Source organism: Chelonoidis abingdonii, chromosome 2 (genome assembly GCF_003597395.2).
Source record: "Chelonoidis abingdonii isolate Lonesome George chromosome 2, CheloAbing_2.0, whole genome shotgun sequence".
In the NCBI taxonomy this organism is placed as follows: domain Eukaryota; kingdom Metazoa; phylum Chordata; order Testudines; family Testudinidae; genus Chelonoidis; species Chelonoidis abingdonii.
This window is the reverse complement of record NC_133770.1, coordinates 270220613-270233325: the sequence shown is the minus strand read 5'-3', so window position 1 is coordinate 270233325 and position 12713 is coordinate 270220613. Positions and strand designations below refer to the sequence as shown.

Here is a 12713-nt window from a genome sequence, read left to right as displayed (position 1 = left end):
ACATCTGTTAGAAAAACATACTATCTTGATGTAAGAATTGTCAGTGATGGAGAATCCACATGACCTTTGGAAAGTTGTTGGAATGGTTAAATACTCTCATTGTTAAAAAAAAGACACTTTATTTCTAGGCTGAATTTCTCTGGCTTGTGTTAGACCTTTCTCTGCTAGATTAAAGGTTGCATTATTAAATATTTTTCCCCGTGTAGGTAGTTATAGATTGTAATCAAGACATCCCTTAACCTTTCTTTGTCAAGTTAAATAGATTGAATTCCTTAAGTCTGTCAATATTTGCGTGTTTTCTAATTCTTTAATCATTCTCGTTGCTCTTCTCTGAACCCTCTCCAATATATCAATTTCTTTTTTGAACTGTGGACACAGAACTGGACACAGTATTCCAGCAGTACTTCAACCAGTGGCAAATGTAGAGGTAAAATAATCTCTCAGCTCCTACTTGCGATTCCCCTGTTTATGTATCCAAGGACTGTATTAGCCCCTTTGGCCACGATGTTGCACTGGGAGCTCATGTTCATCTGATTATCCACCATGGCCACCAAATCATTTTCAGAGTCACTGTTTCCCAGAATAGAGCCCCCCAGCCTGAAACTATGGGCTACGTTCTTTGTTCCTAGATGTATACATTTCATTAGCCATATTAAAATGCATATTGTTTACTTGTGCCCACTTTAACAAGTGATCAAGATTGTTCTGTATCAGTGATGTGTTGTCTTCATTATTTTCCATTCCCCAAAATTTTGTGTCATCTGAAAACTTCACCAGTGATGATTTTATGTTTTCTTCCAGGTCATTAATAGGGCCAGGAACTGATCCCTGAGGGACCCTACTGGAAACACACTTGTTCAGTTATGATTCTCTGTTTACAATTACATTTTGAGACTTACCAGTTAGCCAGCTTTTAATCCATTTAATGTTATGTTAATTTATATCTTTCCAGTTTCTTAATCAAAATGTCATGCTGTACCAAGTCAAATGCCTTTCAAAAGTCAAAGTATATTACATCAACACTATTTCCTTTATCAACCAAACTTGTAATCTCATCAAAAAAAGACATCAAGTTAGTTTGACAGGATCTCTTTTCCATAAACCTATGTGGATTTGCATTAAGTATATTGTCAAGCTGCTTGGAGATGCTCAAGGATGTGAGTACCAATCTCAGGGCAGACTGTTAAGAACTAGGACACATACTCCAAATTGGTTGTGAGGTCTATGCATAGATTTTGCCAAGTATCAAATGTGAACTCTTAAAGCACTATTACAATCTTATCAGACAGTCACAGACAGTTCCCTTGCCTGCCTTTGTGATAGATGGTCCCTTACACCAAAAATCACAACAATATTCAAGTTATTCCCAGTCCCAAAGGCAGGGGTGAAAGTAACTTAAAAGTTTTACTGGTATGGGGGCCCGGCTCTGAGCTGGTGGATGGGGTGGGGCCTTGGGCAGAAGGGGCGGGACCTCGGGCAGAAGGGCGGGGCTGGACGTCAGCCTCCCCCAGCCATCCCTTGAGCCCTGCCCAGCCAATGCCGCCCGGGGCTCCGGTGGCGGTTTAAAGGGCCGAGGGCTCTGGCCTCTGCTGTGGTAGTGGTGGCGGCAGCCGAAAGCCCCGGGGACTTTTAAATTGCAGGGCTCCGGGCAACTGCCCCTTTTGCACACACACACCCCTCAGCCCTGGGGGGGGCAAATGGGGTAGCGACATTAAAGCACTGCTGTGGCATTGTTGCTGCAGCAGCGCTTTAAGGTCCCTACCATCAGGGCCACCAATGGGAGTGAGCAAAAGGGGAAGTGATGTTAAAGCGCTGCCATGGTTGGGTGTGTACCAGCCCGTACCGGCAGCCACTTCTTACTGGTACACTGTACCAGCCCAGTTTCACCTCTACCCAAAGGACCAGTCACTGCCCCAGGTAAATTGTACCCTAGATCTCACACCACAGACAACACTTGTAGCCAATCCTATACTAAACAATCTAAAGATTAACTAACAAAAAGAAATGAGAGTTACTTACAAGATTAAAGCAGGCAAACATACATGCACAAGTGAATTACAGTCTTAGTTTCCAAAAGGCAATAAAAGCTGCTGTAATACACAAGGTCTATATGCCTTCTAGGGCTAACCAGGCCAAGCACGGGGGATCCCTTGCAGATGCTTAGAAATCTTGTCCTCCCAAAGTCCAAGCAGCACAGAGATACAGTTTCTTCTTGTTGTGGATTTTTATTCCCTTCCCCAGAGTTCAAAGTGATGGGATGAGTCATATGCACATATCCTCTTCATGGGTGTGGTGGGGAGCAATTAACAAAGCCTTTCTTCGTTGATGTTTCACAATGCTCATTTGGTTTCAATGGACCTTTCTGGTGGGCAGTACCAAGGGCGTCAGGTTTGTATAATTTTTGGTGGTGCCCAGAACAGGTCCAGGTGCCCCCCCTTCCTCCCTACAGACAGCTGCCTAAGGCTCTGGGAGGGAGTTTTGGGGGCAGGAGGGGGTTTGGGGTGCAGGGCCTGGGAGGAAGATTGGGTGTGAGAGGGATATGGGCTCTGGGACAGAGTTTGGGTGCTGGGTGCAGGTTTTGGGCTTGGGCAGGGGGTTAGGGTGCAGGAGGGGGTGCAGGGTGTGGGCTCTGGGACAGAGTTTGGGTGCAGGAGGGGGGTTGGGGTGCAGCCTCTGGGAGAGTTTGAGAGTGGGAGGGGTGAGGGCTCTGGGAGGGAGTTTGGGTGCTGGGTGCAGGCTCTGGGCTGGGACAGGGAGTTGGGGTGAAGGGGATGCAGGATGGGGTGCAGGAGGGGTTTGGGTGCTGGGTGTGGGCTCTGGGCTGGGACAGAGGGTTAGGGTGCAGGAGGGGGTGCAGGGCATGGGGCTGGGTCAGGGATGAGAAGTTTGGGGTACAGCAGGCAGGCTTTCCAAGGGTTGGGGGCCAGAGAGGAGGACTCCCCCCAGCCTTTTTCCCACCGGCAGCAGCAAGTTAAGGCCTAGGGGCCTTGGCATAAGCTGGCACCTGGTCTGCCAGTGTCACATATATTACTCTCCTTTCATTCTGTATTAACTGAATTTCGTATCAGTCGCTCCATTACCGTGCCTGGGATTGATGTAAGAATGACCTGGGTCATTGTTTACCCTTTTTAAATATTGGCAGAACATTAGCTTTTTTCTGGAACTTCCCTGGTGTTCCAAGACTTATTGAAAATCAACATTAATGATCCAGTGAGCTTCTTGGCTAGCTCTTTCAAAACTGTTGGGTGCAAGTTATCTGGACCTGCTGATTTAAAAATGTCTAATTTTAGTAACTGCTATTTAACATCCTTTCAGGATCATAGTGGAATGGAAAGAATGTTATCATCTGTTTTTTTCTAAATAGAGAACAGAAATATTTATTAAACACATCTGCCTTCTCTGCATTATTACTGATAATTCTACCATTTCCATTTAGTAATGGTCCAATAGCATTGTTAGGATTCTTTTTGTTCCTAATACACAAAAAAAACCTCTTTATTATCCCTAAGTCTGCTGGTCATAGACTTCTTCTATTGCTTTCCATATCAATTTTCCACAATTCCTATCTTCTGATTTATATTCATTACTATCAATTTCCCCTTTTTTCCGTCTGTTTTATATATATTTTTTATTTTTATAGTGCCTTAAAATCTCCGCTAAACCAGGTCATGGATTCCACTGAGAAGCAGGCTACCTAAAAGCTAGGCGCAGGGATGCTCAGCATTGCAATGCCTAATTCCCTTTGTGGATCTAGCCTGAAGTGCACAGCAATGGAAATCATCATCTTTTTCTTCATTCTGTTACTATGGTGATAGCAGTGCTGTTGCACAGCTTGTTCTGTTATTTCCAGTGCTGCAACAAGAGCCTTGGTAGGGCATATGTGATGTTTTCTACCTACATATCTCATGCCTTTCACGGACTAGTAGAGAGAAAATCCTTCTCTCTCTACCCACCCGCCCCCCCCCCGCAGTTTATGCCATGCTACAACTTTGTTGGAGTGGCGTGTCACTGCCATATATTTTTTAATGGTTTGAATATTGGTGCCTAGATACTTTGGTGATGAGTGGAGTGCAAGTGACTAAGGCACCGATCCTACAAATACATGTACTTGATTTTACTATCATGAGTATTCCCATTGCTGCCTTAAGACATCTAAGTATACAGACCCTTATCCAGCTAGCTCTGTGAAATTCTTTATAAAACAATGTCCAACTTAATCTTAAAATGTGAAAACTGTTAGAAAAGAATAAGCATAATGTATTTTACCGAAAATTCTACATTTCTGGAATAAACAAGGAGTTGAAGTTAATAGGACTACTCAGGATAGGCAAGTTAAGCACCCTTGCACAAACATTTGGTGGATCAGGGCCTAAGATAGGCAGGCAGGCAGATGGCAACGTGCCATTTCATTTTAAATGTTTTTTTCCTCCAACAAAATTTTGAGCAAACCCAAAGCACTGAAAACTGTCCTATGCTGGTTTCCCTTAGTGATGGGCCCTGTCAGTGGCATATCTGCTCCTGTGAAAGGAATTGCCACAAAAGAGGCTTTTTCACTATCCCCTTGTTTTCTGCACACAGGAGCTGCTCTAATCATCAGTAAGGCTGGAATTGGGACTGCTGCACTCACCCCTCTTCACATGAATACCTAACTCCACAGACACTCTCAAATTTCAGTCACCCAGCAAAGGGTTCCACAATGCCCCACCCCACAGCTCCCAGACAGACACCTGTTACATATGTGTTCCTATCTTCAGCCCATCAGTCAGCCAGCCAAGAGTCGTCCCTTACCCCTGGTCTCTTAGCCCCTCATGGCAGGGGAGGTGGGGCTGTGGGCCATGAGGAAGTGTTTGGAGGTGAAGGCCTGGGCTATGGGGTGGAGGGACTGGAAAGGGAAGACTATAGGGATGTGGAGTGTGGGGTTGAGGGGTGTGGGCTCTTCAGGCCCTATACCTGAGTACGCCATTCCTCCACTAGAGATACAGTTCTCCAGAGGCCTAGAATAGCCAGGAGGAAATACTGACCAATCAAGAACCAGCAGGCTATTTATGAAGGCTTGCCTACTTTTGCTCAGGGCAGAACTGGGTGAGACTGGGACTGAAGAAGAGCTACTAAGGGCTAACCCTGATCTAGGCCCAAGGCCAAGCCCAAACCAAAGCCAGGGCCTTGCCCTAAATGCTGCAACTAGGTGCTTCAATTGTGAAGGTACCCCCGCACCACACTCCTTTTTTTTTAAGGTGCAAATAGCCAAATCCCAAATTCTTTTACTTGTTTAGAGACTGATGTCAAGCTTATGGCACTAGCTAAAATGCCCCACGGCCAAACCCTGTAGGCCAAGGCAGGGAATGGCTGCACTATGAGGTGTGGCCCTGAAGGGGGCACTACACAGGAGCCCTGCCTGCCACAGACTTCTGCGCAACTTACGCCAGCAGCTTGCTCCAATATTCTTTCACCAGTGCAGAAACACTGCTTCACCCTGTCCTCTGCTTTGGCCCAGGAGAGTCAAAACAGCACTACAAACCCTTACATTACTCTTAATTATATTTATTTATAAAACATGTGTTTCCACAAAATTTCTTATTAGCTGGATTTGAGTATATTATTTATCATTACAATTTTTGTATTCTGTTTACATGTTCAGTTCTTTGGGCCTATATTACATATAAATAGCCCTTTGAATATAGTTTCATTTTTTAAATTGGACCTCCTTATTTTTGAGCATAGTTTCTGTGACCAAAACATGCCATTTAGCTCTGCTAACCAAGGCTGGCACTCAGGATATTATGGTGACCAGAGTTTACCTGCTGTAAAGTTAAATGAGCAAGTGGTGTGCAATATTATGCTATTCTATATCCTGTGAGGTGTGAAGCACCCTCAATTCCTCTGCTATATTTATGTGTACAGGCAGTTTCATTTGCCATTGTCATCAATCTTGCACCTTCCACAGAAACAAATGTATCAGACTAGAATTCTGGGTTATATCCATGAAGACCAGTGGTAGTTACATACATTCATTTCATACACTTCAATGGGAGAATGGGTTTAACTCAGGCAATTTAGCAAATTTTCCCTTCATAATGTTTGTTGCCAGATTTAACTTTGTAATTCCTTACTAAACTGTTTTGATAAAATTGTTGCCTAAGGTAGAAGATATGCTTTCAGCCACTACAAAATATGATCCGTAAAGTGACATTGACATAGTCAGTGAATTATGTTGTTTAATGATTTCTCTACTCTGTCCTTGGTACTGAAATGTGAAATGGTGAGTTTTTCTGGATGAACAGATATTATCGTTTACTATGTGCACAAGTAACAGGATTGACTTCTCATCCTGGTGAATTCCTATGATATGCAGTATTTAGAAGCTTATTTCAGGACACTTTATGCGGTCAGGAGTCAATTAATTAAAGCCAGTTGCTTGGATCTTAGTAAGTTCATTTATTTCTTCTATTTATTTTATCATGTGCTAAACAGAAATGAGAAGAAACCACTGTATTGCAGTTCACAGAAGCTCATTAATATTTGGTCTCTAAATCTCTGTGATTGCACCCTTGACTTTCATCATTTCCAGATTGATTTTTCTCTTTTCTCTCCCTGTTTTAAAAACTGCTGGTGCTGGTTGGTTGTGCTACAGCACTGTTTCCAAACAGTTACCATGTCACCATACAACAAGCCAAAAAAAAAATCACACAAGAAACTAGATATTTTTGGAAGGCAAAAAGCTACAACTTCTATTAACAGTCGGAGTGTGCTGAGTGTACAGAAATATCCCAGGATAATTTCACCTCTATTGATCAGAAAGAGCCCCCTACAGCTAACTACTCTACAAGAATACCAAGGAGTAAAACAGTACTTCTCCCCCATCTAAATTAATCCATTTGGATATACACAAGACAAAATGTAATGGTTTTCTTCAGCTGCAGGAGAGGCTATTCTCTACTTTGGTTAAGCACTATGGTAGTTCCTGATTTTGTTGTGGGGGTTAAAATAAATTGTAACATTTATGTTATGGCCAGGTTATAGTTATCTAGGGGTAACTGACAGTCTGTTTATTTTAATAGTATGTCACGGTTGCCCAGAGCATGGGATATGGCTCTTTTGTTACAGAATAGTACACCAAATTGCAATAAATATATAAACTAGCTGCTCAGGCAATGATATATGCAGAGAAGATGAGCTAAAGAGATTGAAGAGATTGTCTACACAGCAAAAAAAACCCTGCACCAGCTAGTTTCAGAGTCAATGGACTCAGGTTCATGGGGCTTGTGCTATCGGTTAAAATAACAGTATAGATGTTTGGTCTGGGACTGGAGCCTCACCCCCTCTCTGGATTTCAGCCTGGGTTTCAGAGCATGCCTGAATGTCTACACTGCTATTTTTGCCACACAGCCTCAGTTGACCCAGGCCTGTGGCTTACCACAGGTCTTTTTGCTGTGTAGACATACCCTCAGTCATTTCTTGACCCATGTGACAAAATGAGAGTCCTAGGTGCAACTCTAGAAGAGTAAACCTCAGACTCTGAGGGATGCCATCTTGGTAGTGGATGAAATATAGTGGGCTCAAGGGTCAGAGTAAGAGAAACACCAGACCCGAAGATTCACGTCAATCAGCCACTGGTGAAGATAACCATTACCACTGTGGAGGGAAGGTCATGTAATTGGTATCCTGAGAGAGGGTTCAAGATGGCTGAGTGAGAAGCTGAGAGCCAAGTGGGGAAACAGGCTGTGGCTGGCAGATGGCCTGCAGCAGCAGAATGAAGGGGGAGCAGGAGATGTGAGACAGTCACACAACTGGATGGCAGGAAGTATATATAGAGGGGCACCCAATAAGTCCAAAGACAACAGAATTCTACAAAAGGTCAATAACTAATTTCCCTCCAAAAGAGTGATAGAATAGAAGAGCGACCCAGGTACTAGGTCTGAGAACCCCACAGAGCACAGCTGCACTGCCTCTCAGGGCTGAGATATCTTTTATTGTAACAGTACTATTCTGTGACTTTCCTTTCTGTGAGCCCTAGTGATGACCCCTTTTTCTTACTAGGAGTTGGTGAATATTTATTGGGAACCAAGCAAGGGTTAGAGTCTATAGGGTGCCCAGAGAGCCAACAGTGTTTACACAGCGTACATGACCAAATCTGTAAGAGGGACTGTTCTTTCATGGCACCCACAGACAGACTCTGTAGTGGGACTAGTTACAGTATGTTTCCCAGAGCTTTACTTGGTTTAGTATTAAATTATTCAAGCCTTGTGGCTTTCACCACTTTCTTTCAAAGATTATTCCACAGTCATTGATATCACTATAAAGAATATTTTCCTGATATTCAAACTACATTTTCCTTGACTTAATTTCATTCCATTATTCCTACTCACATCCCTTTTTCATTCTAAGAAATTTTTCCCTTTTATAGAGGGTGCATAGTATCCCAATACTTACAGAATTCTGCGTTGGCTGAGTCAGATTCTCCGTTTCAAAGACTGTCAAACATTTTGATTGACATATATATCTAAGAAGAGGGGTGGGATTATTTCAATATTGACATTTATGTTCATAGCATTTGGAATGTGTTTTGCTGGAGCATTCTTTGGAAGGGCAGTAAGCACGACTATGACCAGGAGTTCCCAATCCTTCGGATTCATTTATTCCTGCCTCTGGGTGGTTTTTGTTCATGCTTAATCTGAATGGGTGAGGCACAGGGGGATTATTTTTATATCAGGATATTTGGCTAGGAGCACTTTGTCAGATCAGATCAGTGTTCAGTGAAATAGCTGAAGCAGAGATACAAACTACAGTTTTACCATTAGCATTTTGCTTAGAACAAAGGGGCAGTTCAGCAGCACAGGACTTACTGCATGTTTTGCTGATTTCTGTTTTAGAGGGTAGTCACGACGATTGTGCACTCGGGTTCATTTAAACCTCCTATTGCTTCACCCTTTGAGTCCAGACCAAGAAAGAGGTTACCTGTGCTATCCATTTGCCCAGCCAGGGTTCTCTGGAAGGACAGTACTGTGTTATTTCTTCTCTTCTTTTCCAAAGGCAAGTCTTTTCTTCTTTCAAGTTTCAGAGAGGTTTATTCTTTCTGTTTTATTCAGATTGTAGGATCAAATTCTGCTTGCCTTGCATGAATAAAGCCAGCAGAATTTGTCCCAAGAATAGGTATTAAAAAGATTAAGAAAAATGTTATTTGTCGGAGGAAAATTATTTGGTTATCCTTCACGTTCATAGTTCCAAAAGAATATTTAAATTATCAAGAAATCAACATGTTTTATTTGAGTCAATGACACAGAAATGGCAATCATCTAATGTGACAATAATCCTTACATTATAATTTTCAACACAATTGTCTTTTTTAAATCATTTCAGAAAAACTGCTTTGTTACTGTTCATTCCAGGTATAAATATCTTTACGATATGACTGATAAATAAATAAATACATAAATCTGCTATATGGTGCAAGTTAACTGTTACTCGTGCTCACTAGACAAACAGTAATGATGAATCTGCCGGCAGTTTCTTTAAAAATCTTCATTTTGGATCTTTTTATTTAGCTTTAAATATTTGCACCAGGACACAGCTTGGCATAAAAGGTGTAATTTTTAAAAAAACTTTTTTTGGTTGAAAGAGTTTAGTCAGTTTTAGATAATGGAAATAGTTTTTGTTGTTATTGTTGTTTTGGTTTTCTTCATTCATTTCTTTTGTTTAATATTTGTAAAAATAATTTTCTATTCAAAACTGCACATTTTTAAAATGAGAACGTCTATTTAAAAATGCAAAATAAAGATAAATGGAGTAATTCAAGTTGGTAAATGTCTAAAAGTGCCCACCTAACGGTGTAATTGGCAGAGCAATGCACTCTTTTGTGGGAGATGTGGAGTCAAGAGTAATGGCAAATCTTTTGGTTTTTGGGCGTTCCTGGAAAACAGTCTTGCAGTTGTGAGGAGGTGGCATGTACAATATACATTTCCTTCTAACAGTACCAGATTTGGGAATAGTCAGAAGCTCACTGATGTTTGCTTTTTTCTTTGGCCTCATGCCCCCTGTGCTGTGAAGGGAAGAGGGAGTTCAGTGGGTTTAAGTGGAGGAAAAAAAACAATAATCTTGAATAAAGGGTGGGCAACATCTTCATGGATAGATGTCCTGATTTATCATGTTAATAATCATGGTATGCTATCTTTTTAACCTTTAGCAAATGCTTTACATCTTCCATGCTGCCTTCACAGGAAAAATGGCTATAAATATACATTTTTGGAAAATGAAAACTGAAATTCTCCTTTACATTTCTAATTCCTCCAACTCTGGTAGGCCCTCAGCTATGGTTTTATTGGGCCAAAATCAAATTCTACCCTTGCTTACTTCACACCTAGCACCACTGAAATCAATGTAATTCAGGGTAGAATTTGGCCTCAAGGGCCAAAATTGTATTCAAATAGGTAAGTACAATTTCATTTGACAGAAACAGGAATTGTATATGCATATGAGAAGAAAGGCTGCATATTATATGGAGTCATTTCTCTGGAAGTGGGTTAATGAATGTATTTTAGTATGAACCGTCAGTTTCTTTAATTTTGTGAGTTGTCCAGATCCTCAGCATTACTTTAATTCCTTATTAAATCCAATTTTGATGCATTCAGTGCTGACAAAATTGCACTAGAAAAGTCTGACTGTGCAACATATCAAAATCAGGGTTTTTTATGAATTCTGTTACCCTCACTGAAATTTTAAATAGGTACACTGTGGTCATAAATGATAATTTTATCTGTATTTTCTTTCTATTATGTTATTTAAAGAAGTTAATGAATCCTTGGAATGAGTTTAAATGTGACTGAATTTTCCACAGGTAAATTGTTTTCCTATCTTAAAAAAACTGTGTATGGGACATCTGGCCAGATTCACTTTATTGGTGTAATTTGCACTTTGCTGCACCAAACCAGTCTGCTGCAGACTAGTGGATTCACCTGAATGATGATAATGCCCCAAAATACTTTTCCTCGAGGTTGCTGCCTGGGAAGGACATGTTTACTCTCTCTCAGGATTTTGTAGGCGCTCCACTGGGTGGAGGCTGCTCAGGAGATGCACTGTGTCAACACATCCCTTGTTATCCTGGACACACCTCTTTCATTATGGTGGTGCCCATTTTGGAGATTGTATTGGTTAAGATGGCAGGCCATCTGTCAAAAGAAAAGTTTCAGATGTCTTGTGCTATCACAACCCACATTCTGACTGGACTTTCTGGTACCAGGGTCCTATGCTAGGGTCTACTTTGATGGAAGTCAGCACAAACCCTGGGTAATCAAGCTCATGATATTTTCTAGGTACCACTGAAGAATGACATAATAATCCATACAAACTAACTTAATTTTCATGTCATTTTAAAATAAAGAATATTTTGTGAATAAGAGTATATAGCATTTTGAGGAGTTCAAACGTTACTAATCTTAATTTATTAAAATCTGCATAACCTTTCTGAAGTAGGCAAACATTATTTTCATTTTACTGGTAGGTAAACTAAGGCACAGAGATACTAGGTTATTTCCTCAAGGGTCACAAGACAAGTAAATGGTAGAGGCAGGAATAAAATGCAGGAGTTCTTGTTGCCACTCTTCTGCTCTAGCCACTAGAGAAAATTTCCTCTCATCATTGAACTATACAAGTTATTAAAGTTAATAGCATATATTCAAAGATTCCAAGGCCAGAAAGGACCATTGTGATAATCTAGTCTGACTTCCTATATAACACAGGCCATAGAACTTCCCCAAAATAATTTCAGGAGCAGATCTTTTAGAAAAACATCCAATCTTGATTTAAAAATTGTCAGTGATGGAGAATCCACAACGACCCTTGACAGATTGTTCCAGAGGTTAATTACTCTCACCGTTAAAAATTTATGACTTATTTTCAGTCTGAATTTGTCTAGCTTCAACTTCCAGCCCTTGGCTCATGTTGTATCTTTCTCTGCTATACTGAAGAGCTGACTATTAACTATTTGTTCTCATGTAGATACTTAAAGACTGTAATCAAGTCACCCCTTACCCTTCTCTTTGTTAAGCTTTTTGAGTAAATCACTATAAGACATGTGTGCTAATCCTTTAATCATTCTTGTGGCTCTTCTCTGAACCCCCTCTGCAATCTATCAATATCTTTCAATATCTTATTGAGATAACAGAAACTATGTTATTAGTTTTAACTGTGTGTGTGTATGTATTAATACCGTAAACTCTGTTTATAGTTCATAGGCGCCAACTTACTCAGCTCCCAGGGGCTGCTCAACCCCCATTCAACCCTAGGCCCCACCCCCATTCCACTCCTTCCTCCAAGTCCCCACCCCTACCCCGCTTTGCCTCTTCCTGTCCCCACTCCACCCTCTCCTCCCCAGTGCCTCCTGCACACTGCTGAACAACTGATCGCGGTGGGCAGGAGGCACTGGGAGGGAGCGGGAGGAGCTGATTGGCTGGGCTGCCTGCAGGTAGGTGCTGGTGGGAGAGGTGCTGATCTGCATGGCTGCTGGTGGGTGCTGCGCACCCACTATTTTTTTTCTGTGCGTGCTTCAGTTCCAGAGCACCCATGGAGTCAGCGCCTATACTTAATACTATAAACTCTGTGCATAGTATTAACTATGTATAATTTATAAATTATTATCTCTGTTCATAATTAAAGAATGTCAATTTTAAGTCTGCCTAATCTAGCAAAATTCTATTTCTGTACAAAAAAGATAAACATTT

The 12713-nt window shown here is 41.4% G+C and overlaps 1 protein-coding gene across 2 annotated transcripts in view; it reads left to right on the top strand.

The window, feature by feature from the left end:
• Window positions 1–8579: 8579 nt before the first annotated feature.
• The window catches only part of LOC116814681 (syntabulin), a 116093-nt gene continuing 111959 nt past the window's right edge, over window positions 8580–12713 (top strand). Inside the window, exon 1 of one of the 2 annotated variants that reach the window (XM_032762457.2) lies at window positions 8580–9034. The gene's annotated coding sequence lies outside the window, so the exon portion shown is untranslated. The remainder of the gene's footprint in view (window positions 9035–12713) is intronic. The other variant, XM_075063191.1, reaches the window with a different exon arrangement.